The sequence below is a fragment of the Equus quagga genome, chromosome 11 (genome assembly GCF_021613505.1).
Source record: "Equus quagga isolate Etosha38 chromosome 11, UCLA_HA_Equagga_1.0, whole genome shotgun sequence".
NCBI lineage: Eukaryota > Metazoa > Chordata > Mammalia > Perissodactyla > Equidae > Equus > Equus quagga.
Window position 1 is genome coordinate 54,141,076 of NC_060277.1, and position 26,540 is coordinate 54,167,615.

At 35.9% G+C, this 26,540-nt stretch overlaps 1 pseudogene; it reads left to right on the plus strand.

Moving 5' to 3' along the window:
* LOC124247182 (nuclear pore complex protein Nup50-like) overlaps positions 1 to 5,922 on the plus strand; it is an 86,271-nt pseudogene extending 80,349 nt beyond the window's left edge.
* The last annotated feature ends 20,618 nt before the right edge of the window (positions 5,923 to 26,540 follow it).

A 26,540-nucleotide genomic window follows, 5' to 3' on the forward strand; every position in this document is an offset into this window, starting at 1 on the left:
CAAAACTTTACTGTTTTCAGTATGGTCTACCTCGTTGTCTTGAAATCTTTAAACAAAGATAATGCCTAGTCCTGAATAATTTGATCTCCCTCAGTTGTCTAGCAGACACCAGGGCCACGCACACTTGAGTCAGCTGTCTGGAATCAGCTGTTCCTCAAGTACTGGCATGGATTCCTCCCCTTCCTGGCTGTCACCAGTTCTTCACAGTAGAGGTGGCAGATAGGAATTTCTCTTTTCACCATGACCAAGAATATCTTCGGATTCTTTTTAAAATTGATCAGCTGTTTGTAAATTTAAAAAAATTACAAAGTTACAATAACTTAGGCTAGAGGGAGGAAAAGAGGTCGCCTCCACACAGAATGCCTATCTTTTGCCCCCACTACTTGTTCCACATTCAGCTGTGTCACACATGCACAGTTGTTTATGCGACCAATGTGTTTCTAACCTATGGTGTGCACAGATTTCAAACTTCTCATAAAATTTCCTTTTTTATTAAGGGTAAAAATAAATGTTTGACAGAGGGGCTATAGTAAAATCCACTTTATGTTTACCTCAAATTCGTAGCATTTATGACAATTTAAAAAATTCAATATTTGTTTTGTATGAAGTCAAAACGCAGTGTGCCTCCAGCCACTTCATGTCACATACCAGGGAGAGTATATTTGGAAGAAACTTAGAAATAACGGAGGCAGGGATAACGACACTAGGTTTCTTCAATATAGAAGATGGTCAAAAAAGTTCAGCTTAATGGGAGAAAAATGAGGAAACAGCAAGTTATCAGGCCCAAGATCTTCAGAACTCTGCAGTGAGTGCTGCTCTTTAGTATAAATAGTGGATCCAGGCGAACTGAAGAGAAGTGGTTTAGACACCATTGTTCCCAAGAGTAAGAAAGGATCATGGATTTGGCCCTTAAAAGTCAACGGAAATAAAATGATCAACAGGCCTTGCAGTTATGTTCCCTTCTTGTCTGTTTTTCACTGCAGCCCTTTGATAAGATGAGCTCATACGGTTTGATTCTGTCTTAGAGGTGAGGAGACTGTCACTTGAAGAGGTTATGATTTGTGCAAGTTCTCAGAACTGAGACTAGGTGAAGTCTCGCCTGTATTATTGTAGTCCCTGCTTCACGTATAACGAAGATGCTCCAATCAGGCGGGCATTTTGAGTCGCTTGAGGAGATGCTGCTCTTTGTAGGGCATACAAACCTCTGAGAAATACAATTAGTTGACTCCATATTGGCTTATTTTGTCTATGTTGGAATTGTAAAATCTCCCAAATGATGTTCAGAATTTTTATGTTGCTATAAAGTAAAACCATATCACATATCACTGAAATAATATAGTTTTAAAATTTAAGCTGAATACTTGCTAGAACATTATAGTCAGGGGAGACATTCAGAATATTTAATCATCTTTCGTGGCACAGACACTAGCCAATCAAAATAGGGCACTGACCAATGGGAGTAGAAGTGGATCATGAACAGCCAGTGTACCCTAGTGACCATCAGCTCTAACACTTAAGTAACCATAGACTGGGGCTCCTAAGGGCAGAGGTGGTGTCAGCCTCTCCCTGCTCTGTCCCAGCATCAGGCACAATGCCAGACACTAAGACTTTTGGATGAGTGAATCCATAGACAGTGAATTTTTAAAACTTTCTGAAATCATAGGAGAACTTACTTCCACGAAGGACATGCTTATGTATTTCTGATGGAAGAGAGAAAACTGGCTAACAGTGACTGAAAGAAAAATCTGTGAAAAATAACTCACAAACTGTGCTTCTATCCAGGTTCTTATTTTTCTAATTTAATAGTTCAAAGTTTCACAAAATACTACATTCATCAAAACATTATCACATACTAAAAATCAAATACTGATGTCTAGACTCTGTTATGAAATTTTGAGTAAACTGGGTCTCCCTCCTTGACATTTTGAGCAACAAGAGTTTGTTACTTGGAGACCAATTCCGTCCCTGCTCAGAAAAGCAGCAGCAGCAGCAGCACGGCAGCCCCTGCTCCCTCCACGCCCTGTCCCGGCCCTCAGCCGCCCTCTGGACTCCACTCTTGCTCACGAATGATCCCATGTGAAGCACGTATTTCATGCTTGGATGATAGAATTATTTTATAAGCCTTTTTCATAATTTCAAAAGAAGTGTTCTTTCATAATGTTTCTAGATTGAATTTTGTTTAAAAGTATCTTGAAATTTAATGACAAATGTGGTCTTTTGCATGCGACAAAGCTTCCACCATTAAAAATAAGAGCAGAGAATGGTACAATAGCTATTTTTAATCTTTTAATCGGGCTGACAACCCCCACAAAAACTAAAGTACAGTTGTAAAAATTACATTTTGCCAGTAAATATTTTCTCTGAAAAATGTGGAAGACATATATAAATTCAGTTTTAAAATTATCTGGAAAAGATTTAGGGAAAGCTATTTGTGTAATTTCCAGAACTCTAACAACCACCCAAGGGAAGTGTGCTCACTGTTGACATTTTGTGTGACTTTTGTTCACTCAGAGAGGCAACTAATCTGCGAGGAGAGGCTGTTGAGATGATATATTCTCCAGGCGCAAATGATTTTCTGACCTCTTGTTAGTGAGTTTTATAAAATAGACTGCAACAGATAGGGACACCTCCTCTTAGAAGAAGCATTTGCTAATAATAATGTAATTTCCAGATTCCTGGAGCTGGTTCTCCTGCCTTGCAATGACAGCTCTCCTTTTTAAAGTCATGCTCTTATTTTCAAGTGAAATTGAGTGAAAACTGAATCTTTGTGTCCTTGTTTAATTCTTGCTTTCAACTTTCCCAGACTTCCCCCTGGGCATTGAATAGACTTTTTAGTATACTAATAACATGTGTAACCACTGGATGTATACTTAGATGATTTGTTACTGTCATGGACTGAATTCTGTCCCCCCTCCCCTTCATATGGTGAAGTCCTAACTCCCAATGTGACTGTATTTGGAGATGGCGCCTTTAAGGAGGTAGTTAAGGTTAAATGAGGTTATAAGGCTCAGGCCCTAATTCCGCAGGACTTGTATCCTCATAAGAAGAGGAAAAGACACCGGAGATGGTCCTCTCTATTGAGCACACAGAGGAATGACCATGTGAATCTATACCCTAGTACAGCAGAGAGACATTGCATTGAAATGTCGGCAATGGCCACCCGTTCATAGATGGGCTGTGATTCTTTTGTGGATGTACAAATAATTTTGGAGAATGTTTGTTCACACATGATTTGAAGAGTTACAATAAGCCCAATGAGCAGCAGATCCAGACCACAGGTATTTGGTCATTGCTAAAAACAGATTTACCAATGGGAATTTCCCAATTTCTTTTTTTCAAAGCAGCTGTTTGCTTCTATGTGCTCAGTAACATTCAGTTTTATTTACTGATTTGTCATCTTGTGTAGATCACTGTGCTAGCCACCATGAAGAATTATAAAGTAAATCAGACTTCTAGACTTCATATTGAAGATACACATATTTATATGAAACCTTCCACAAACTTCACCAGAATGAGTGTGGAAGAACAGAAAAGGTATAAACTTCTAGTTAGAATAGGACCAAATGGCTAAGGAAATGTATCAGTTAAATTTGGGGCAGTGGGAGTCTGGGTAAGGAACTGGGAGGCAAGGAACTGCTATTTTTTTCTTTTTAATAAGATTTAGGACTATTTGAGTTTCTGTTGTTAAAAATAGATATATTACTTGGTAAGATATCAATTAAAATTTTTAAAAAACAAAGAAATTATGAATATCGTCTCGGTTTCCAGGAGAGTCAAACAGAAAATATTTAATTCTTTAGATGGGCCTTTCTAAGTTATGAGATTCTAAATTAGATGCCATGTAAGAGGCAGTCACTCTATTACTGAATCTGCTGTTGACACAAAGGTGGTTGTACTTTCCAACAACTCTGGTCAAGTGAGGAAGTTTTGAAGAATAGAGCCATTAGAAAAGCAAAGTGTAGATGTTGGATTGAATCTGATAGTGGAGGGGCTTTTAAAGGTCTCAAAGGTTTGGTTGTACTTTCTGGAGGAGGGTTTTCTGGATTTGGTAATGGCACTGGAGTGAGACCTTTACAAGGACTTTCAAGTGGTGATAGCAGTAACTAGTGTGCCTTCCTTCACTAGTCCAAAGGCAGCTTTTCTTTCTATTATTACTTAAAAGGGCAAGGAAAAGATTTCAAATCCCAAAACTAATGGTGACAGTCAGTAGCCTTCTTCCTCTGTTGTTATTGTAAATAAAGCATGCCAAGGGAATGCTGGTAACATGCCATCAACTGTGTTCAACTGTTCTGTTCGTGACTGGATAGGGAATCGTCTGAATATAAACCTGCTCTCATCTGACATCTGTCTTTAAAGACTCTGAGAAATATTTAGCAAATGTTGAACACGGGAACAGTGGTAGTGTTATTGCAGAAATTAGAGTTCTCTTGCCCAATGCACATAAAAAAAACCCAGTTAACTACAGGATCAGATTTTGGGGGAGAAATCAGCTTTATTCTGCGAGATCAATCTGCAGGGAGACAGGGTGCATGTGCCCTCAGATCTCTCTCCCTGATTCAGGATTTGGGGTGAAACTTCAGAGTTTCAGGAGAACAGGTTGGCATGCAGGAATGCAGGCAGGGCAGGTTTGGGTTGGCAGCCTTCACACATTTATGGTAAGGTTCTAAACATTTACGACAGAGTTCTAAACTTTTGTGCTGAGGGTCTGATCTTTTAGGACAGGGTTCTAAAGGTTTATGCTGATGTTCTGATTTTTAAGACAGGGTTCTAAACGTTTGTGGTGAGGTTCTGATCTTCTAGGACAGGGTTTGAAATGTTTGTGGTGAGGTTCTGATCTTCTAGGACAGGGTTCTAAATGTTTGTGGTGACGTTCTGATCTTTTAGGACAGGGTTCTAAACGTTTGTGATGAGGTTCTAATCTTTTGTGACAGGGTTCTAAACACTTATGATGAGATGGGGAAGGAATTTTAACACCGGACCCTCCTGAATGAGGGACCCCTTTCTCCTGATAAGAGTCCGACTTTTAAGTCCTTCTCCTTTGGTTCCTTGGGGAGGAGAATCTTTGGTTCTTCAACATTTCCTTTTCTGCACATGCTCTGGCAACGTGATTTTGCAAATTTTCTGAAAGACTATTCTTAATCACTCTGTTGATAAGAGATGGGGTCTGTTCGAACTTGCTCTAAATGGGCCAGTTGTGGTTACAGCAGTAGTAATTATGAAAGCAAAACTAACAAAATGCTGGTTGAAACAATCTCCTTCCCTACTTGGTTCAACCATATTACAAGGAGAATCAACATTTTTTTTTTCATGGAAGCAAAACTGAGGATACATCTGAAAAGAAGGTGGAGTTTCTATCTGAAAAGAAAAGGAGCCCATCACTAAGTGCAACAAATGCCTTTACAAGAAAATTGATAGCTCTGTTTTGGGCTTGTTAAGCTCTGAGCCCCTGATTGGATTTTCATTTTCCCCTGGAAACTCGATTTTATTTGGCAAAAATATTACCCAGAGTGAACCAGTTTATTCAACACTTTCCACTAAAATGTTGGAAAGCCAAGTGGAAGGTGGCAGAAATGAATGCAAAGGTAGAGAAGAGGGAAGGGAGAGATGAGCCACCAAAATAGCAGTTACTCACGTCACAGAAGATGCTTCCTGCTCCAAAACCTAAAGACTAGTTTATAAGTATGGCAATTAATTTGAAGAGAAGGCTGTAGGTACTCTGCACTAAAATCTACAGCAAATTAGAAGCACAGCTTTTAGTGCAGGTAGATGCCAATTTAGGCAATATGCTGCTGAAAGTTCTGATCCGCCTGCTGTCCCGAGTACTGGAACACAGAAGAACAATGTAGTTGTTGTCTGTCTTGTAAATCCACCAATGGATGAAAAAATGCCACCATCCCAGTTAAAGTGTTAATTAGAATATAAAGAAATAAAGAAGTAAAGATGCAGATGAGCTGCCCAAAGTGTTGCTGGAGAACAGGGATGGCTGAAAATAGTGGACGGTTGAGGAATCATGGCCAAACTGCTGCTTCCCCTGCCGCCCTCTCCAACTCAGTTTTTCTTCTCTACGTTGACATTCTAAGAATCCTGGATAACTTACAAAGTTTTCTGAGAAAAATTAATATGTCCAATAAAACCTTTAAACATTAAGCATGAAGAAAAAAATATAGAACATCTAGTTAAATTTGAATTTAAAATAAAAAATGAATAATTCAATGTTTGGAACACACTTATACTAGATATTATTCATGGTTTATTTGAAATTCAAATTTAAATGGGCATCCTGTATTTTACTTGGCAACTTTACTCTGATATCGCATACATCATGTAGTCAAATCATAGGAATATCTCCTGCTTTTGTTAAGAAGAAAAGAAGGAGGAAAAAGGAGAGGATGGGGAAAAAAGGATGGATGGATGGAAGAAAGAAATTTAAATCCTAAACTGAATAATTCTCTTGAAAGTAACTGTTTTCAAGCAATATTGCCTAGAAAATAACCTGATTAGCCTCAAACTTTAAGTCTGTGAGTGGGCGGAAGACCTGAACAAATACCTCATGAGATGAGACATAAAGATGGCAAATAAGTATATAAAAAGATGTTCCACATCATATGTCATTAGGAGAGTGCAAATTAGAATAACAATGAGATACGACTACAAACTTATTGAAATGGCCAAAATCTAGAACAACAAAGACACCATACATTGGTGGCAATGCAGAACAACATTCATTACTGGTGGGATGCAAAATGGTACAGCCCCTTTGGAAGACTATCTCATGATCTCTTACAAAACTAAATATACTCTTACCATACAGTCCAACAATCACACTACTTGGTATTTACCCAAAGGAGTTGAAAACCTATGTCTATACAAAAACCAGCACATAGATGTTTATAACAGTTTTATTCATAATTGTCGAAACTTGGAAGCAACCAGGATGTCCTTCAGTAGATAAATGGATAAATAAACTGGTACATCCAGACATTAAGACATTATTCAGCACTAAAAATAAGTGAACTATCAAGCCATGAAAAGACATGGCAGAAACTTACTGCATATTACTAAGTGAAAGAAGACAATCTGAAAAGGCTATATACTGTATGATTCCAACTATATAACATTCTGGAAAAGGCAAAACTATAGAGAAAGTAGAAAGATCAAGGGTTAAGGTGGGGGGTTAATAGGCAGAGAACAGGGGATTTTTAGGGCAGTGAAACTATTCTGTATGATACTATAATGGTGGATACTTGTCACTATACGTTTTTCAAAATCCATCGAATGTACAATACGAAGAGTGAAGTGCAATGCAAATTAGGGAATTTGGGTGAAAATGGTGTGTCAATATAGGTTCATCAATTGTAACAAATGTAGCACTCTGGTGGGTGATATTGACAGCCAGGGAGGTTATACATGTGTGGGGGCATGGAATATATGGGAGCTGTCTGTACTTTATGTTCAATTTTGTTGTGAACCTCCAACTGCTCTAAAAAATGAAATCTATTTAAAGGCTGGAAAGAGTCTGTGAGAATATAGGAGATCACATTCATATTTAATACTCAATATTTGCTGCATCTTTATGTTACTTCAAAGTCTCATCAGAAGTATCTGGGAGTCCCCAAGGTTGTCTCACAGGTGCTCAGGAAATAGTGAATTCTTGATCTTTGACTCAGGCTACTTATGTGAGTTCACTGTACTAACAACTTGAGAAACACGCCCACTGCCATCAGCAGTGCTGCTGGAGCCCCTGAAGGGAATGCTGCCCTGCAGGGACAGTTGACCTGTAGACCTTCTTGTCTCTGTCCAGCAAAACAGCATAGTGGGATTCCATTGTGATTGTCGTGAGTGGTCCGGTGGTGAGCTGACTATCCATTACCAAGTAGGGAGAACTGACCCTCTGCAGCTCTGCAGTACACTTTGTCATAGAGCCACTCTAGCAGCACAGTTGTGTGTTTGGGTCTTGAGTATCTCAGATGAAAAAATTCTTTCACTTCTTGGCTTTAATCCTTCTCTCCTTAGGGCTACCTAACGAGGTGAGGCCACTGTGGGAAGGGGTAGGATGAGGAGTCATCCCCTTAGTTTTGTTCTTCCTTTCACTTTCTTATTGGAATTGAAAAGTCCAATAACTGAAATGAAAGATTAAAATCACTAGAGGAGTTCAACAGCAGATTTGAGCAGGCAACTTACAACAGGTGGAGAAACAGATATAATTAGGAAAAAAGTTCTAGGAGGTACGGAAAGACACAAGACATATAGAAAATAAATAGAAAAATGACAGCATAAATCATTGCTTATCAGTAATTTAGTTAAAATAAATTTATTAAACTCTCCAATTAAAAGGCAGAGATTAGCAGAATTGGTAAAACAAAAAAAAAATCCACATGATCCAACTACATGCTTTATACAAGAGACAACAGTTTTGCTTCAAAGACACAAAATTCAAAGAAATAGAATGGAAAAAGACATGCAGTTGGTAATCAAAAGAGAGCTCAATTGGCTATCCTAATATCAGACAAAATTGACTTTAAGACAAAAGTTGTTGCTAGAAACAAAGAAAATCTTATAATGATAAAAATGTCATTCCACCAAAAAATATGACAATTATAAACATATATGCATCTAACAATACAGCCCCAAAATACACAAAAGAAAAGCTGACAGAATTAAAGGGAAATATAAATACATCAACAACAATAGATGATGATTATTATACCTCATTAAAAATTGGATAGAACAGGGGCCAGCCTGGTGGCATAGTGGTTAAGTTTGCGTACTCCGCTTCAGTGGCCTGGAGTTTACAGGTTCAGATCCCAGGCACAAATGTACACATGGATCATCAAACCATGCTCTGGCGCGTGCCACATACAGAACAGAGGAAGATTACCAGAGATGTTAGCTCAGGCACAATCTTCCTCAAGCAAAGAGAGGAAGATTGGCAATGGATGTTAGCTCAGGGCTAATCTTCCTCAACAAAACAAAAGGATAGAACAACTAGACAGATGATCAGCAAGGAAATAGAAGACTTGAACAATACTATAAACCAACTAGACCTAATAGACATCTATGGAACACTCTACTGAAGAAGGGTTGACTATACATTCTTCTCAAGTGCATATGGAACATTCTACAGTATAGATCATATCAAAGCCATAAAAAAGCGTCAAAAAACTTAAAAGGATAGAAATCTTACAATATATGTTCTCCAACTACAAAGGACTGAAATTAGAAATTGATAACAAAAGGACATTTTGTAAATTCACAAATATATAGAAATTAAACAACACATTCCTATATAACCAATGGGTTAACAAAAAAATTGCAAGGGGAATCAGAAAATTATTTGAAATGAATGCAAATGAAAAGAAAACATATCAAAACTTATGGGACTTAGCAGTAGCAAAAGGGAAATTTATAGATGTAATTATCTATCCCCCCCCCAAAAAAAGAAAGAAAACAGATCTCAAATGCATTACCTAATCTTCCTTCTTAAGAAACTGAAAAAGACAAATTAAACCCAAAGCAAGCAGAAAGAAAGAAAGAATAAAGATTAGAGTGGAAATCAATGAAATATAAAAGAGAAAAAAAGTAAAGAAAATTAATGAAACCGAAAGTTGATTGTTTGAAATGATAAACAAACTTGACAAGCCTTTAGCTACACTGGCCAAGAAAAAAAGAAGAAGACTTGATTTATTAAAATCAGAAGTCAAAGAGTGGAGATTACTACTGACCTTACAGAAATCAAAGGACTGTAGGAGAATATCATCAACAACTGAATGCTAATAAATTACATAACCTAGATGAGATGGACAAACTCCTTAAAAGACACAAACTATCAAAACTGAATGGAAAAGAAATAGAATATCTGATTAGATGTATAACATGTAAAGACATTGATTTAGTAATCAAAAAACATACTATAAAGAAAATCTCAGAACTACGTGACTTCACTGGTAAATTTTACCAAACACTTAAAGAATTGACACCAATCCTTCATAAACTCCTCCAAAAAATAGGAGAGAAGGGAATACTTTCTAATTCTTTGAGGCCAGTTTTATCCTGATAGCAAAACTAAACCAGAATATCACAAGAAAAGAAAGCTAGAGACCAATATACTTTATAAATATGGACCCCAAATCCTCAACAAAATACTAGGGATTAAATACCAAGACCAAGTAGGGTTTTTCCCTGGAAAGCAAGTTACGTTCAACATATGAAAATCAATCAACGTAATCTATCGTATTAATAGAATAAAGTAAAAACAAAAAATCCAAACAAACCACATGATCAGCTAAATAGATGCAGAAAAAGCATCTGACAAAACCCAACACCTTTTAGTGACAAAAACACTCAGTACACAAGGAATATAAAAGAGAACTTCCTCAACCTGATAAATGGCATATGTGAAAAATCCAACACTACCATTATATATAATAGTGAAACACTGAAAACTTTCCTCCTAAAATTAGGAATAAGACAAGCACATCAACAATTGCCACTTCTGTTCAACATTGTGCTACTGGATCCAGCCAAGACAATTCAGCAGGAAAAAGAAACAAAAGGTATACAGATTAGAAAGGAAGACGTAGAAGCTCTCTTTATTTGCATATTATATGATCTTATATATAGAAAAACTTTTAGAGCTCATAAAAAACTATTGGAGCTAAAAAAACAAGTGTAGCAAGGTTTCAGGATATAGGATCAATATAAAAAATTAGTTATATTTCTATACATTAGAAAGGATAATCCTAAAATGAAATTGAGAAAACAATTGCATTTACGATAACATTAAAAATACTTAGGCATAAATATAACAGAAAGAGTATAAGATTTTTACACTGAAAACTACAAAATATTGTTGAGAGAAATAAAAGAAGACCTAAATAAATGGAAAGACATCCTGTGTTCATGGGTTGGAAGACTTAATATTGTTAAGATGGCAATAGTCCCCAAATCTATGATTCATCACAATACCTATTAAAGTTCCAACAGCCTTTTTTACCAAAATGGGCAAGCCAATCCTAAAATTCACATGGAATTACAAGGGTCCCCAAATAGCTAAAAGATCTTGAAAAAGAAGAACAAATTTGGACAACTCACACTTCCTGATTTCAAAATTTACTACAAAGATACATAAACTAAGATTCTGTAGTACTCAGATACACAAATTGATTAATATAATAGAATTGAGAATTCAAATGTCAACATTTATGGTCAATTTATTTTTGACAAGGATATCAAGACAATTCAGTGAAGAGTGCTCTCTTCAACAAATGGTGCTGAGACAACTGGATATCAACATGCAAAAAAGATGAATTTGCAACTCTACTTTTTACTGTACAATATAATTAATACAAAGTTGATCAAAGACCTAAATGTAAGCACTTAAAGTATAAAGCTCATAGAAGAATCATAGATGTAAATTTTCATGACCTTGGATTAGGTAATGTTTCCTTAGATATAGCACCAAAAGGACAGGAAACAAAAGAAAAAATAAAGTGAATGTAATCAAAATTTAAAATTTTGTGTTTTAAAGGACACCATCAAGAAAATGAAAAGGCAATCTACAGAGTGGGAGAAATATATGCAAATCATTTATCTGACAAACGTCTAGTATCCAGAATATGTAAAGAGCTTTCACAACTCAATAATAAAAATATAAGTAGCTCAATTTAAAAATGAGTAAAGCATCTGAAGAGACATCTCTCTGAAGAAATTCTAATGGCCAATAGGCACGTGAAAAGATGATCAACATCATCAACCATCAGGTAACAGCAAATCAAAACCACAATGAGATACCACTTCACATTCACTCAGATGGCTGTAATAAAAAGGATGGACAACTCCTGACAAAAATGTGGAAAAATTGGAACCTTCGTACATTGCTCATGGGAATGTAAAATGGTACAATCACTGGAAATTTTGACAGTTCCTCAAAAAGTTAAATATAAAGTTACCATATTGCACGGTAATTGCACTCCTAGGTATATATGTAAGAGAAATGAAAACATGTCTTTACACAAGAACTTGTACACAAATGTTCACAGCAGCATTCTTCATAATGGCCAAAAGGTAGAAAGAACCCAAAGGTCTATCAACTGGGGAATGGATAAACAGTAGTGATATATCCATACAATGGAATATTATTCCATCATAAAAAAGAATAAAGTTCTGATAAATGTTCCAACATGGTTGAAATTTGGAAAGGTGTTTTGTGAAAGAAGTCCGACACAAAAGGCACATTTTATATGATTCTATTTATCTGAAATGTCTAGAAGAGGAAAATCCAGAGACAGAAAGTAGGTCAGTGGTTGCCAGAGAATGGGGGGTTAGGAGGGGAATGGAAGTGACTGAAAACAGGTACAAGGGTCTTTTTTCTGAAGTGATATAAATATTCTGGAATTAGATGGCAGTGATGGTTGCCCAATCTTGTGAATATACTAAAACCACTGAGTTGTAACTCTTAAAATGGTGAATTTCATGTTATGTGAATTATATCTCAATAAAAAAAGAAAAAAACTAGAGGACTTCAGTCAGAAACAAAAGCCTTTATCACATTAATTCAGATGTTTATATTGTTTGAAATTACATATATTTATAAATTTATTTTGACAGAGAGTACAAGACACATCCCGTTTCTTTATTTCACCCTCCTTTCTCTTTGGGGAAAGTAGGAAAGTTCTGTCTTATGCTACATTTAATGTTCAGGAAAAAGCCTCATTTCATATTGTTTGCTGCTGATGTCATCTTCCTCCAGCTTGTAGGTGGGTGGCTTGAGTGCTTTTGTGCTGACCGTGGTCTGGGCATATTTTGGCACGGCTTCCAATGCTCAGTTCTTAATTTGGGGAGACTTGCATATCTCTTAGCTTCCTCAACAGAAGTCTTATAACCTCTTGGGTTGTTTCTGCAATATAAAAGCTCCTGGAAGATAAGGTTTGGCTAATTTCTTGGGACAAAGGAAGAAAAATACCTACAGCAGAGAACACTCAACAAATTGTCTTGCCATATAAGCAGAGGGATAAAAAGCTGCCTGGAATGATTTATACCAAAATATGTTGAGTGGTTATCTTTGGATTGTGGGAATAATAATGATTTCAAATTTCTTTCATGTACTTTTTGTAGCAAAACTATATTGCTCAGTAATTTTTAAAACCCTAATTAGATAATTTAACTTACCCAGCAAAGTAGACTAATGACCAATTGCAGCAATATATAGTTAATAGATACCAAATAATTTGCAAAATTATAGGGAATGTGATCCCATTGATAATGTGCAACAATAAGATGTGGCCAGAAATGACCCTAAAAACACTTACTTTATTACTTTCAAATGGGAACTTGCAAAGGAGAATAGCTTCTCATTTCTACATTCTATTTTGACTCAGTAGCAAAAAGCAATCAAAACACATAGTGATGGTGTCTTCAAAGCTATGATTTCCTTTAATATTCATCGACAAATATTTATTTGAGTGTGGTTAAAATCGGGGGCTCTAGAGTCAGACTGCTTGGGTTTCAATCTCAGATCTGCAATTTGCTACTGAGTCAACACAGGGCACGTTATTCGGCCTCCCTGGGCCTGTGTTTCATTCATCTATAACAGCACTTCCCTTGTTGGTATGTTTGTGTGATGATCATAGGGAGCGCTTAGGTAAACGCCAGGCACTTAGTAAACATAAGACAAATGTTACCATAACCCTTTAGCTTAGCAACCCCCATAGACAAAGTTTATTAATAGAAATGAGTTTGGCCTTTCCATATATATACTACCAGCTTTTAAAAATTTGAAAGCAAAGGCTGTATGATATATAACTTGATTTTAGACAACACTCCTAATACTAAGGCTCTTAGATGTAAAATCACTTCTCATCTGAGACCTCAGAGGTTATTATACTTGAACAAGAGAGCTGCTTTTGTAAACTCTAATCAGAATTTGATTAAATTCTAAGGATCTAACTTAGATGTAATGATTCTAATAGTCAAACTAAATGTGTTGTAGAGAAGCAGAGTCCAGCGGAGGCTTAGAACAAATTATTGGCAATTGTGTTAGTGGTCATAGATGTGCCTGCTATATGTGCTTAAGTATTTTGATTAAGTCCACTCTCTGAAAATTTATTATTTCACTCAGCTAGATGCCTGTTGGGTTGAGGCTGTAGGGCACAGACTCCTTTTCTCTTCTGGCTGCACAATGCCGTTAGGTTGGGATGCACGCATCCCTGTTTACTCCCGGAATCGTTAGACGGTGGGGAAGTTTGCCAAGTCCACTATCTACGCATGTGTAGCTTGGGGTCAAATCTGTTTTTTCTTAACATGCAATTTCCTTATAAAAACAACCCTGGCCTCAAGAAATCCTCATGCAATTTTTGGGGGGAAAAATAAAATTAAAAAAAATTATCTACTCCACTCTGCAGTTCACCTGCGGTCATTTCCATTGTTGGGTTTTCTGAGTTGTTCACATTGCAGAAGAAACATGTTTACCTCCTTTCAAATGAGTACAGAATATTCTTAATAGATTTATAAATAGTGACATTATGAATTGATATCAGGTTTCAAGGATACGAAAAGTAATGCTAATTTATTTTCATTTTTGAGCTAGCAAGATTTATTACCAGAAACAAATAATTTACAAAAACTAAGTGGAAAATGGAGATAGTTTCTCTGCATACTTAAGCATAAGTGAAAAAGTTATGGATGTAATAAGGAATTAATTATTAGTCTCTAATTATTACAAAAGGTGGTTTCACTTTGAAAATTAAAGTCAATTCCATGTAACTTAATGCACCAAACATTGCAGAATGCGTTCCCACTTTGTTAGGAAAACCTGGATTGTTACCTTCTTCAGCAGACGGTATGAAGAAGTTTCCCAGGGGACAACGCTTTTATTAAATCTCATGGACAACATGATGTGCTAAATTTTGAATGGAACAAAATGTTAGCATATTTTTTTAGTGGATGTGCCTGATATATGTGGTTAAATATTTCAGTTAAGTCCATAGTCTGAAAATGTATTACTTTACTTAACTCGATATTTTATGTCAAAACCCAGACACTCTCAATGTGTAAAATTTTCTCTCTGGTATAAGCCAGGCCTTCATACTAGACATTCAACACCCTTATAACCAATCTTCCACTTTCAGTTTCTCTTTCTTTTAACACCAATGTCAAATTAATCATCTCAGATGATGCTCCTCTATTTTATGAAAATACTCTGTTGCTTCAAGGTAAAATGCACCCTCCTTAACTTGAGATACCCAGTCCTTCACAACCTGGCTCACTCATCTTTCCAGCTTGTTCTCCTAAAAGTTTCCATTATGGATCTTCACAGTATTTCAACCAACTTGCCTAGTTGACCTTTAAAAATTTGTTTATGCTTTCCTTCCTCTAAGCTATCAGGCTGTTTGGACCCCATGAATCAGAATCCCAGCAACAGTGTGTGTATGTAAGAAGCACATGCTTGTTGAAAATGTAGATTTCTTGGTCACTCTCCAGATCTACTGAATCAGAATATCTGCGTACAAGGCCCCTAAATCTGCATTTTGACAGGGATCTAGATGATTCTGACTCACATTAAGCATTCTTCATCTTTCCAGCCACCATTTCCCAGCATGTCTGCCTATTGGAATTCTTCTATGTAACTCTGAGCCCTTTAGAATTCTGTTCAAATCTTACCTCCTTCAAAACGACTGTTCCGACTCCCCAAGAAAGATATTTTTTATTTTCTTTACTTTCATGTTGCTTATTGTTAAGACTCCTCAGATAAGCCTTATGTGCCATGTCTCTGGTCTGGTGACAACATTGGAAAATCCCTTAAAGCAGAGGATTTGAACTTTATTCTTGACTCATATATAAAAAATATATTTTGCACCAGAGTATCATGCACACACACATGTCTAAATTGAAACAAATTTCATGAAACAATATTTATCCTTATTACATTAAATGCATTTTAGTTATTCCCATTGTATTGAATTGTATTTCATCCAAAAAATGCCTATAGAGACATACTTTAAAAATATCATGGCTCGCTCATGAGTCACTATAAATGGTTTGAAAAATACAGATTTAGAGGGCTAGTTTGCTCCTAGCAAAACATGGCATAATGTTTTCCCAAGTGTTTAATTCCTGGAGAAATCATTAGTCTTTGTAATAGAAAGCAGATTTTAAAATGGTTGGATTGTGAATTGGTTGCAATTAAATATTCAAATGCAATGAATTTAACTGGTTACCTGATAATTTTGATTTGAGCTGGTTTCTGCCAGTAATGCTTGTCCAGGCAAAGAATTTAAAAGGCTGAAGTAATTTGAACTGATTAATCATATTACGATATATAAAAATAGTTGGATTTCTTCGTAGATCCAGGTATAGCATCTGTCTCTTAGAGAGAGTTTAGCCCTTGTGTTTTCAGAAATAGCCCCTTGTCCCTAAATAAACCTCAACAGTCTACATGACAGACTGTGAGCATATCTACTGATGGTGGTGAGGGGATGTCTTGAGGGTTGTAGCAGGTAGATTTTGTCATTTTTCTAGTCAATGACCTAGCACAGTGCTACTCATATACTAAGTTGTCAATAAACGTGTATGAGTACATAAATAACAATGATGAAACTATGGCTTAATATATGAATTTCCATTGGCTGACAATAAAACTATAATTTGACACTTCATTAATTTCACCTTAAGCCATTGCAACTGACTCTAGAATTTTAAAAATTCTATTTAGAAATAATTTTATATATATAGAAAAGTTCCAGAGATGATACAGACAGTTCCCATATGCTCTTTACTTTGTTCCCTGGTGTTAAAATCTGTGATAGACTGAATGCGTCCCCTCGAAATTCACTTTATTGAACTCCTATCTCCCAATGTGATGGCGGTTGGAGATGGGGCTTTGGGAGGTGATTTGGTCACAAGGATGGAGCCCTTATGAACGGGATTAGCACCTTTATAAAGAAACCCTGGAGCGCTCCCTCACCCTTCTGCCATGTGAGCACTGTAACAAGACTACAGGCTGTGAATCAGGAAGCAGCTCTCACCAGTCACGAAATCTGCCAGCACCCTGGTCTTGGATTTCCAGCCTCCAGAACTGTGAGAAATAAATTTCTATTGTTTATAAGCCACCCAGTCTACATTATTCTGTTATAGCAGCTGGAACGGACTAAGTCAACATCTTATATAACATGGTGTTTTTGTCCAAACTAAGAAATTAACATTGGTACATTACTATTAAACAATTCTTGAACCAGTTTTCCACTAATATCCAGAATCCAATCCAGGAAAACACATTTCATTTAGTTGTGATATCTCCTTAGTCTCCTCTGGTCTGTGACAATTTCTCAGTCTTCCTTTGTTTTTCACTATCTTGACACTTTTGAAGATTACCTGTCGGGTATTTTGTAGAATGTCTCACATTTTGAGTTTGTCCAATTTTTTCTCTTGATTAGACTGGGTTTGTGGATTTTGGAAGTATACCACAGAAGAGAAGTGCGCTTCTCATTACGTATGCATATTGGGGGATACATGATATCAACATGATATTGATAATGCTAATCTTGATCACTTGGTTAAGGTATTGTTTGCCAGATTTCTCCACTGCAAAGTTACTATTTGTCCCTTTCTGTGTTCTTTGGAAGTGAGTCACTATGTCCATTTCACACTCAAGGGGGTGTGTATTAAGCTTCACTCCTGGAAGGAGTAATATCTACATATAGTATGTATTTGGAATTTTCCTATAAGAAAAATGTATCATTTCTCCCCCCATCTATTATTAAAATTATTTATATCAGTATGAACTCACGTATGTTTATTTTATGTTTTGGGTTATAATACAGTACTATTGTTATTTTGCTCCTCAAATTGTCCCAGCTTTGGCCATTAGGAACTCATTCAGATTGACTCTTCTGTCCTTTTCACATGACCCCATCATTTTTTTTTTTTTTTTGAGTACTCCCTTCCTTTCTGGCACTAGAAGATACTCCAGGCTCATCTTATATTTTCACTGCCCAAGTCCTGGAATCAGCTATATATTTAAGTAACATTATATACTATAATAAAATAAATTACAACAAATTCAAGAAAAGAAAGAGAATAAAAAAGCAGAAGAAATTAGCAAAGATAAAGTAGAAATTAGTGAATTAGAAAATAGAAAAATAGTAGAAGTAATAAATAAATCTAAATGACAGTTCCTTGAAAAATATCCATTTTGTTTGTGGAAATTCTTTGTTCAAAGAAAATTCTTTTGGGAAGCTACCAACAAAATAAACAAACCACTAGCTAACTTATTAACATAAGAGTAAGAAGACACAAACACAAAAAATTAGAAATGACAAGAGGAAAATAACCATCAGAAAAGAGAAAAATTCTAAAATGTTGAGAGTAATTTACACAACTATGCAAATAAATTTGAAAGTCTAGATGAAATGGATAATTCCACAGAAAAATACAACTTGTCAAAATTGATCTTGGTAGAGACAGAAAATCTAAACAGATCAATTACCATAGAAAAAAATAGAGAAATAAAAGGTCTCCCATCCAATAAACATTCAACATATACCAGGTCCAGATGGTTTCATAGGGAACTTCTATCAAGTCATTAATGATCAGATACTTCCAATACTATTTAAATGATTTCAAATTATAATCAAAAAAGGAAAACATCCAAATTCATATTTAAAAAGAAAACCCTGAGACAGATCGTATACATTATGCACATTTTGTTGCAACTTGTGCTTTTGATTTAACAGTATATTTTGGATATCTCAGGGGTTAGGGTGTGTGAATTCTAAATTATTCTTCTAGTGTCTAGATTTATACTTAGTAGAGATATATAGTAATTTATTCAGTCATTCTCATATTGATGGACATTTAGTTTGTTTCCAACTTTTTACCCTCACAAATAATGCTATCTTAAACATCCATGTACACGTATTCTTTTTCTTTTTTGAGGAAGATTAGCCCTGAGCTAACATCCATGCTCATCTGCCTCTACTTTATATGTGGGGCATCTGCCACAGCATGGCGTGCCAAGCAGTGCCATGTCTGCACCTGGGATCTGAACTGGCGAACCCTGGGCCACCGAAGCAGAACGTGCGAACTTAACCACTGCGCCACTGGGCCGGCCCCCCTGTAAACATATTCTTGAAGGCCAGAGCTTTTGTTTTTCTAGGACTTAGAGGCAAGTTGATGTGATGAGAAATAGAAATTATTTAGGGAATAAATATAACACAAAACTGAATTCAAATGCACATTCATGATCTGTTTCTAGAAAATAAGTTGTATATTAATACTGTTGAAAATCGTTGATATAAGTAAGTGAATTTTAATCAACATTTATCTATGTTTTTGTGTGCAAAAACCCCAGGAAGTTCAAGGATGTAACCCATTTGCTACCTCAATGCCATTTTTCCATAGCAAAGCGTTCTCTCTTCCAGAGAACATTAGAGACCACATTTCCAAAGAAGCAGGATAACAGCCAACCATGTCTTCCTCTTAGATGATTTTAGTCAATTAAGATCAAACAAAGAAAAGAAACACCCTAAGGGTATATCTTAAAATGGAAATTATTCAGAGATATTATAAGCTCTTTATTTCATAATCATTTTACTACCTGAATAGTATGTCATTTCAAATGGAAATTGCCCTCTTCCATTATTATTCGGACTGTTTAGCCCATTGCAATTTCATGGTATTAAGAAGTTGCTTTATTACGGCGTATTCACATCAATAATAAAAACTTACCTATTCCCTAAATGAAAAATGTGTGACTCTGACAAATTAAATATCCTATTATACTTAACGCATAATAATTGACTTAATTTATATCTGTGCGTATATCTATGTGTTCATGTGTCTATAGGTCTGTGCACGTTTGTTCACTACAATTCAGATGTACAGAGGAAAATGTGCCACATTATTTGGTTTAGAGCTAATCTCTGTTTCACAAGTCCTCGTATACTGTTTAGCTGGGGAAAAAATGAACTCATTATACATTCTGGTTTTAAACCTCATCTGAGCTGATATTATTATCAATAGTCAGTTAAGTAATATTTTGTCTCTTAATATCTCCCTTTGTCTGCCTCTTTCCTTAAGATACTCCTGGGTATAAGTGAACAAGGGGTGCGGCTTAAGTGTCTTAGTGGTAGAGAGGGAAATGGTAGTTGTTTCTTTTCTTTGAGGTAGACCTTGGATGTGTGTTGCCTGGGAGCCACTGGGGTCTGGAATGATAACTCTTGTCCTCTAGCCGGTGGTTCCTACAGGCCTTCCAGAGTCTGTAGCTGGTGAAATTGAGGTCCCTTATTTCAGAGGGCGAATAAACAATTTGCCCTTCACTGATTCAGATTCCTCTCAGTTCCTCTTGGATCTGCCACATACTCCATTCAGTCCCAATGCCTGTTCTTCCATTCCAGCCACTTTGGTCCTGTGGCAGCCCTGCAGGCTCTCCCTTTGGTCTCCAAGCACTCAGGAAGTGAGACAGACTAGGTTGCTAACCAGATCCTCTCTCTGTCTGACCATGCTCTCTGTTCTCTGAATTAGGCTGGCATCTGGGTTTCTGTGTAGTGATTTCCTGATACCCAGATTGGGCAGTTGAGCATTAGCTTCTCACTCTCTGCGTTGCCCTTCAGTTTAGCTAGCACAAACCCAGAGATGGGAAATCAGAATGTACATTGTATCATTTCTCTCGTTTTCATCATGCATAATACTATTCTAAATGTCAGAAGCAAAATGTTACCTCATTGCATTCCTTCGCAACGTTTCTAATTTCCTCCATCCTCTCTCCTAAATATGTGGATGCCTAGACCAACCAGATTGTAAATTTCAAGTACACTGGAAGGCAAAAGAAAAAAGCACACAAAATTAGTTTTATTATACCTTGTTACATATACACAAATAATTTAAAGTGATATTTTCTTCTAATTCTTTTTTATTGTCTCACCATCAGAAAACTAAGTCTAGTATAAAACCAGCTCACCAATTAAAAAGGATGTAAATCAGTATCCTGGGGAATTATTAGCACCAATGGCTTTTTCATATACACTTACTCATTTCTGAAATTCGGTAAAAAGGAACAACAATCCATTTCTCCTTAAATGAATTTCTTCTTAAATATTGAAGCTCACATTTCTCCTTAAACACTGAAGCTAAAAAATTCTGATGTTTATAAGATATAAATGCTTTAGTTATAATGTTCAATGGAAACTTCGTTGTTCACATTAACTATACTCGATATGAAAACTGGATGGTAATTACTTCTGCAGATGGGGAGAATGGAATGGAATGAGGGAGCTGGGCAGAGGGAAACCACTATTATCTCTAATGTCCGATTGCTGGAAAAATCTAAGGCAAACACGACAAATGATTCGGGTGTGGTCAAGTTAAGCGGTGACACGTTGTTACTTTTTCTCTATACTTTTCTGTATTTTTGACCTATCTGATAAGAAAGAATTTAAAAATGATGTGCAAATAATCTAAAGTTAATTATTATTAGTTGTTCATTCTAATGATAATTTGGACTAAAACAGTTTGAGAAAGAATATGTAGAATATGAAAGTGAAATTAATGACCAAAGTAAATTTCAGGAATTTTCTTTATTCATGCTTTGCCCCAGTTATCTGAAATAATAAAATCACGGATTTTCATGTGTTTTCTGCTGAATGTCCTTACACTTTAACTTAGTCCTAATTCACTCTCCTTTTGATTTATGCAACTAGCTAATGACAAAAATACAAAATAAGACAAAGCCAACCAAACTTGAATCCCTAGGATGCCCAAAGTTAGGATGGAAAATTCACTTAATCAGCTAAACATTTCAAAAGATCTAAATTTTTGACACTATGTAGACAAACAGCCAGCTGACTAACTGAATTTTGAAATTTTTGTCTAAACATTTTTGTACAATGCACACTCAAAATTTTACCCAATTTCCCCAGAAGTTAAAAGTGTGCAGTTTCAAGGATAATTTTATTAAAATAATGGAGTGCAAACACACCAAAATCTATTTGATGGCTTGTACTCTCAAATCAACAAACTTATTCAGATCTTGTAGCTTTTAAACATGGAGCGTTAAACAAAGCGTGTAACATGCCTTACCGAAAGAAGAGGTGCCAGCTGAACGTTACGGAGAATTTGGGGTCCGTCATTAAATTTAATCCCATTAAAGCCTACTTATCTAATGCTTATTTTGTTGTTTGGCTAGTTTCAAATAGTTTCAAGCCATGGTATTAGGAAATTTAGCAAAAAAGCAAATGAAACCCGTATTAGCTATTCATAGTGTAATGATAAATGTGTCTGAAAAAGATTATTTATGTAGTAAACCTTGTATTTTCTTTATTTTGGGGTTAGCTCTGTAAAAATTTTTTTATTAGATATCTATTCTGGTGCAACTGAAAACATAAGTGGAAATGCTGGGAGGCTAAATCATTTTTATTTATTTAAAAAATTTAATCTCCACACTACATTTGAAAAGCCCAGCAGAAAACATATTATATATTGAGGAGAAAATAAAGACATCTGCAGAAGCCAGGAAAAATTATAAAAGTACCATAGTAGGCATTAACTCATAAAATCATAATTGTAACCACCTTCAAAGCATATCGGCAAATTCAAAAAGGAGTATTTTCAGATTTTTAAAAACTAAGGTATGTATTTCACAGCACATTATAGTGAAAAAAATACACGTACCAATATATTTTCCTATATTTGGAAGGCTTGTGAATAGAAAGGGTGCTTAAATATAAGGGGGTATTTTTAGCGTGGAAGAAAAGTTACGCTAAAATTGGGTGAGATTTATAAAGTCATAGATTATTTTTAGCAGCGTTTTAACTGTGCAGTCAACAGGCTAGGATAGGTCTTAAGAGCCCTTCTCATTTCTCTTCTTCCTCTCCATGCTCATTCATTGATCACGTTTTAAAATATAAATGCTAAATAGCACTTTGTGGGCTGTCTGCCATCTAATTATTTGCATTCTTGAAAGAGGAGAGCTGGATCATTGATAATATGATAAAAAGCCTTCTTTTTGTAAAACTGGGTCATTTCAATTCTCTAGGCCTCCTTTTCCCATGCAAAAACGAAGAGTTGAACTATGCTATCTCTGAGTTCCCTCATTTGTTCAAATCTGACAACTCTATCTCATAATCTGTGAACAGAATGTGTTTCCAGAATTTCAATGTGCAAATGACAGAGAAATGGAGGAATCAGTGGGAAAGTGTAAAAAGATCAAGCACCTCTATTTTATTTTATTTTTTAAAGATTGGCACCTGAACTAACAACTGTTGCCAATCCTTTTTTTTTTTTCGGCTTTATCTCCCCAAGTCCCCCTGGTACATAGTTGTGTATCTTAGTTGCAGGTCCTTCTAGTTGTGGCATGTGGGACGCAGCCTAAGCGTGGCCTGACCAGCAGTGCCATGTCAGTGCCCAGGATTCCAACCGGCGAAACCCTGGGCTGTCACAGCGGAGCGCTGGAACTTAGCCACTCCGCCACGGGGCCGGCCCTCCAATCCTTTTTTTTTTTTCCATTTTAATAATTCCTATACTACCCAGATCACAAAGGAGCAGATAATGGAGACAACCACATTTCCAATTGTGAGAAAGGAGACTGTGCTAGGAAAGAACAAGAACGGATTTTTCTGCTTTTAATATAGTCAGAACACCAGTTATGGCATAGGGGTGCTTGATAAGCTTCCGTGTGAGAATGCCATATAATTTAGTAGTTAAAGTAGAAATTTTTATTTAACTGCTAAAGGCTGAGTTTAGGCTACTGTGAAAGCATGCAAACACTAACAAAAAGAAAGTTCAAGCAGCTATATTGACTTCAGACAAATTAGACTTTAGAACAAGAAGGATTATAATGGATAGAGAGGATACATTATGATAAAAGAATCAATTCTTGAAGAAGGCATGGGATCCTAAATGTATATGCACCTAAAAACAGAGCTTTGTTGACAAATTTGAACATTCTTTTCTTTTGATACATATGTTTTTCCAATTTACAGTTGTTAACAAAATTAATGTGTTTGGCTTCAGTTCAGAATGTTTCAGTTCAGAAATATTGTATTTCATTATATTTATGTGAGGAATATAAATATATTTATATGATGGCATATATATTTATGTCTATATATGTTGAAATAAATATAGATGTAGATGTAGTTTTCTATGTAATTTCATATATTCTTACATTTTTTATTTATTATATCATATTTAGAAAGATTTGTTTTCTTGCCCTAATGGCTACCTCTATGTTAATTATTTTATACAATTCTTTATTTTATTTTATTTTTTTGGTTCTCAGGTTTTAGTTTTACTTATTTTATGTGAAATATGTGGACTTTTTATAGCCATAACAATGGTTTATAACATCATATAAATTTCAGGGGTACAGAGTGATATATTTTGAATTATGTGTAGATTGCATCGTGTTGACCACTCAAAGACTAATTATAATCCATCACCACACACAGGTGCTTAATTACCCCTTTCTCCCTCCTCCCTCTCTGCTTCCCCTCTGGTAACCACCAATGCAATCTCTGTTTCTTTGTGTTTGTTTGTCGTTGCTTTTATCTTCTACTTATGATTGAGATCATGTGGTATTTAACTTTCTCCCTCTGACTTATTTCACTCAGCATAACACCCTCAAGGTCCATCCATGTTGTCACAAATGACTGAATTTCATCATTTCTTATGGCTGACTAGTATCCCATTGTGTATATATACTACATCTTCTGTATCCATTCGTCCCTTGATGGGCACCTATGTTGCTTCCAAGTCTTGGCTATTGTGAATAATGCTGTGATGAACATAGGGGTGCATGTATCTTTATGCCTTTGCGTTTTCAAGTTCTTTGGATAAATACCCAGCAATGGAATAGCTGGATCATATGGTAGAACTATTCTTAAGTTTTTGAGGAAACTCCATACTGTTTTCCACAGTGGCTGCACCAGTTTGCACTCCCACCAGTAGTGAACAAGGGTTCCCTTCTCTCTACATCCTCTCCAACACTTGTTGTTTCCTGTCTTGTTAATTATAGCCATTCTGATTGGAGTAAGGTGATATCTCCTTGTAGTTTTGATTTGCAATTCCCTGAGAGTTAATGACGTTGAACATATTCCATGTGCCTTTAGCCCATCTGCATATCTTCTTTGGAGGAATGTCTGTTCAGATATTTTGCCCATTTTTTAATTGGGTTGTTAGCTTTTTTGTTATTGAGATACATGAGTTCTTTGTATGTTTTGGATATTAACCCCTTATCAGATATATGGTTTGCAAATATCTTCTCGCAATTGTTAGCTTGATATTTTGCTTTGTTGTTGGTTTCCTTTGCTGTGCAGAAGCTTTTAAGTTTGATGTAGTCTCATTTGTTTATTTTTTCTATTGCTTCCCTTGCCTGCTCAGACATGGGACTTGAAAATATGATGCTCAGACCAATGTTGAAGCGGGTACTGCCTGTATGGTCTTCTGGAAGTTTAATGGTCCCAGGTCTTACATTCAAGTCTTTAATCCATTTTGAGGTAATTTCTGTGCATGGTGCAGATAATGGTCCACTTTCACTCTTTTGCATGTGGCTGTCCAGTTTCCCCAACACCACTATTGAAGAGACTCTCCTTTCTTCATTATATGTTCTTGACTCCCTTGTTGAAAATTAGCTGTCTGTAGATGTGTGGGTTTATTTCTGGGCTTTCGTTTCTGTTCCATTGATCTATGTGTCTGTTTTAGTGCCAGTACCATGCTGTTTTGATTATAACAGTCTTTTAGTTTATTTTGAAATCAGGGAGTGTGATACCTCCAGCTTTGTTCTTTTTTGTCAGGATTCATTTGGCTATTCAGGGTCTTTTGTTGTTCCAGATAAATTTTAGGATTTTTATTGTATTTCTGTGAAGATGTCATTAGGATTCTGATTGGGATTGCACTGAATCTTTTTGTATGTTGATTTTGTACCTGCAACTTGACTGTATTCATTTATTATTCCTTAAAGTTTTTTAGTGGATTCTTTAGAGTCTTCTCTGTATAAAATCATATCATCTGCAAATAGTGACAGTTCACTTCTTCCTTTCCAATTTGGATCCATTTTATTTCTTTTTCTTGTCTAATTTCTCCGACTAAGACTTCCGATACTATGTTAAATAAGAGTGGTGACAGTGGGCATCCTTGTCTGGTTCCTGTCCTTAGAGGGATAGCTTTCAGTTTTTCTCCACTGAGAATGATATTTGCTGTGGGTTTGTCATGCATGGCCTTTACATAATGATAAAGGGAACAATCCAACAAGAGGAAATAACACTTGTAAATATCTATGCACCTAACATAGGGGCACCTAAATATAGCAAGCAATTATTAACAGACATATAAGAAGAAATAGAGAAACAATAATAGTAGGGGACTTTAACGATGCACTTACCTCAATGGATAGATCATCCAAACAGAAGATAAATAAGGAAACATTGGCCTTAAATGACACATTAGACAAGATGGACTTAGTAGCTATTTACAGAACAGTCCATCCAAAAACTGCAGAATACACACTCGTTTCAAATGCCCATGGAACATTCTCCAGGACAGATCAAATA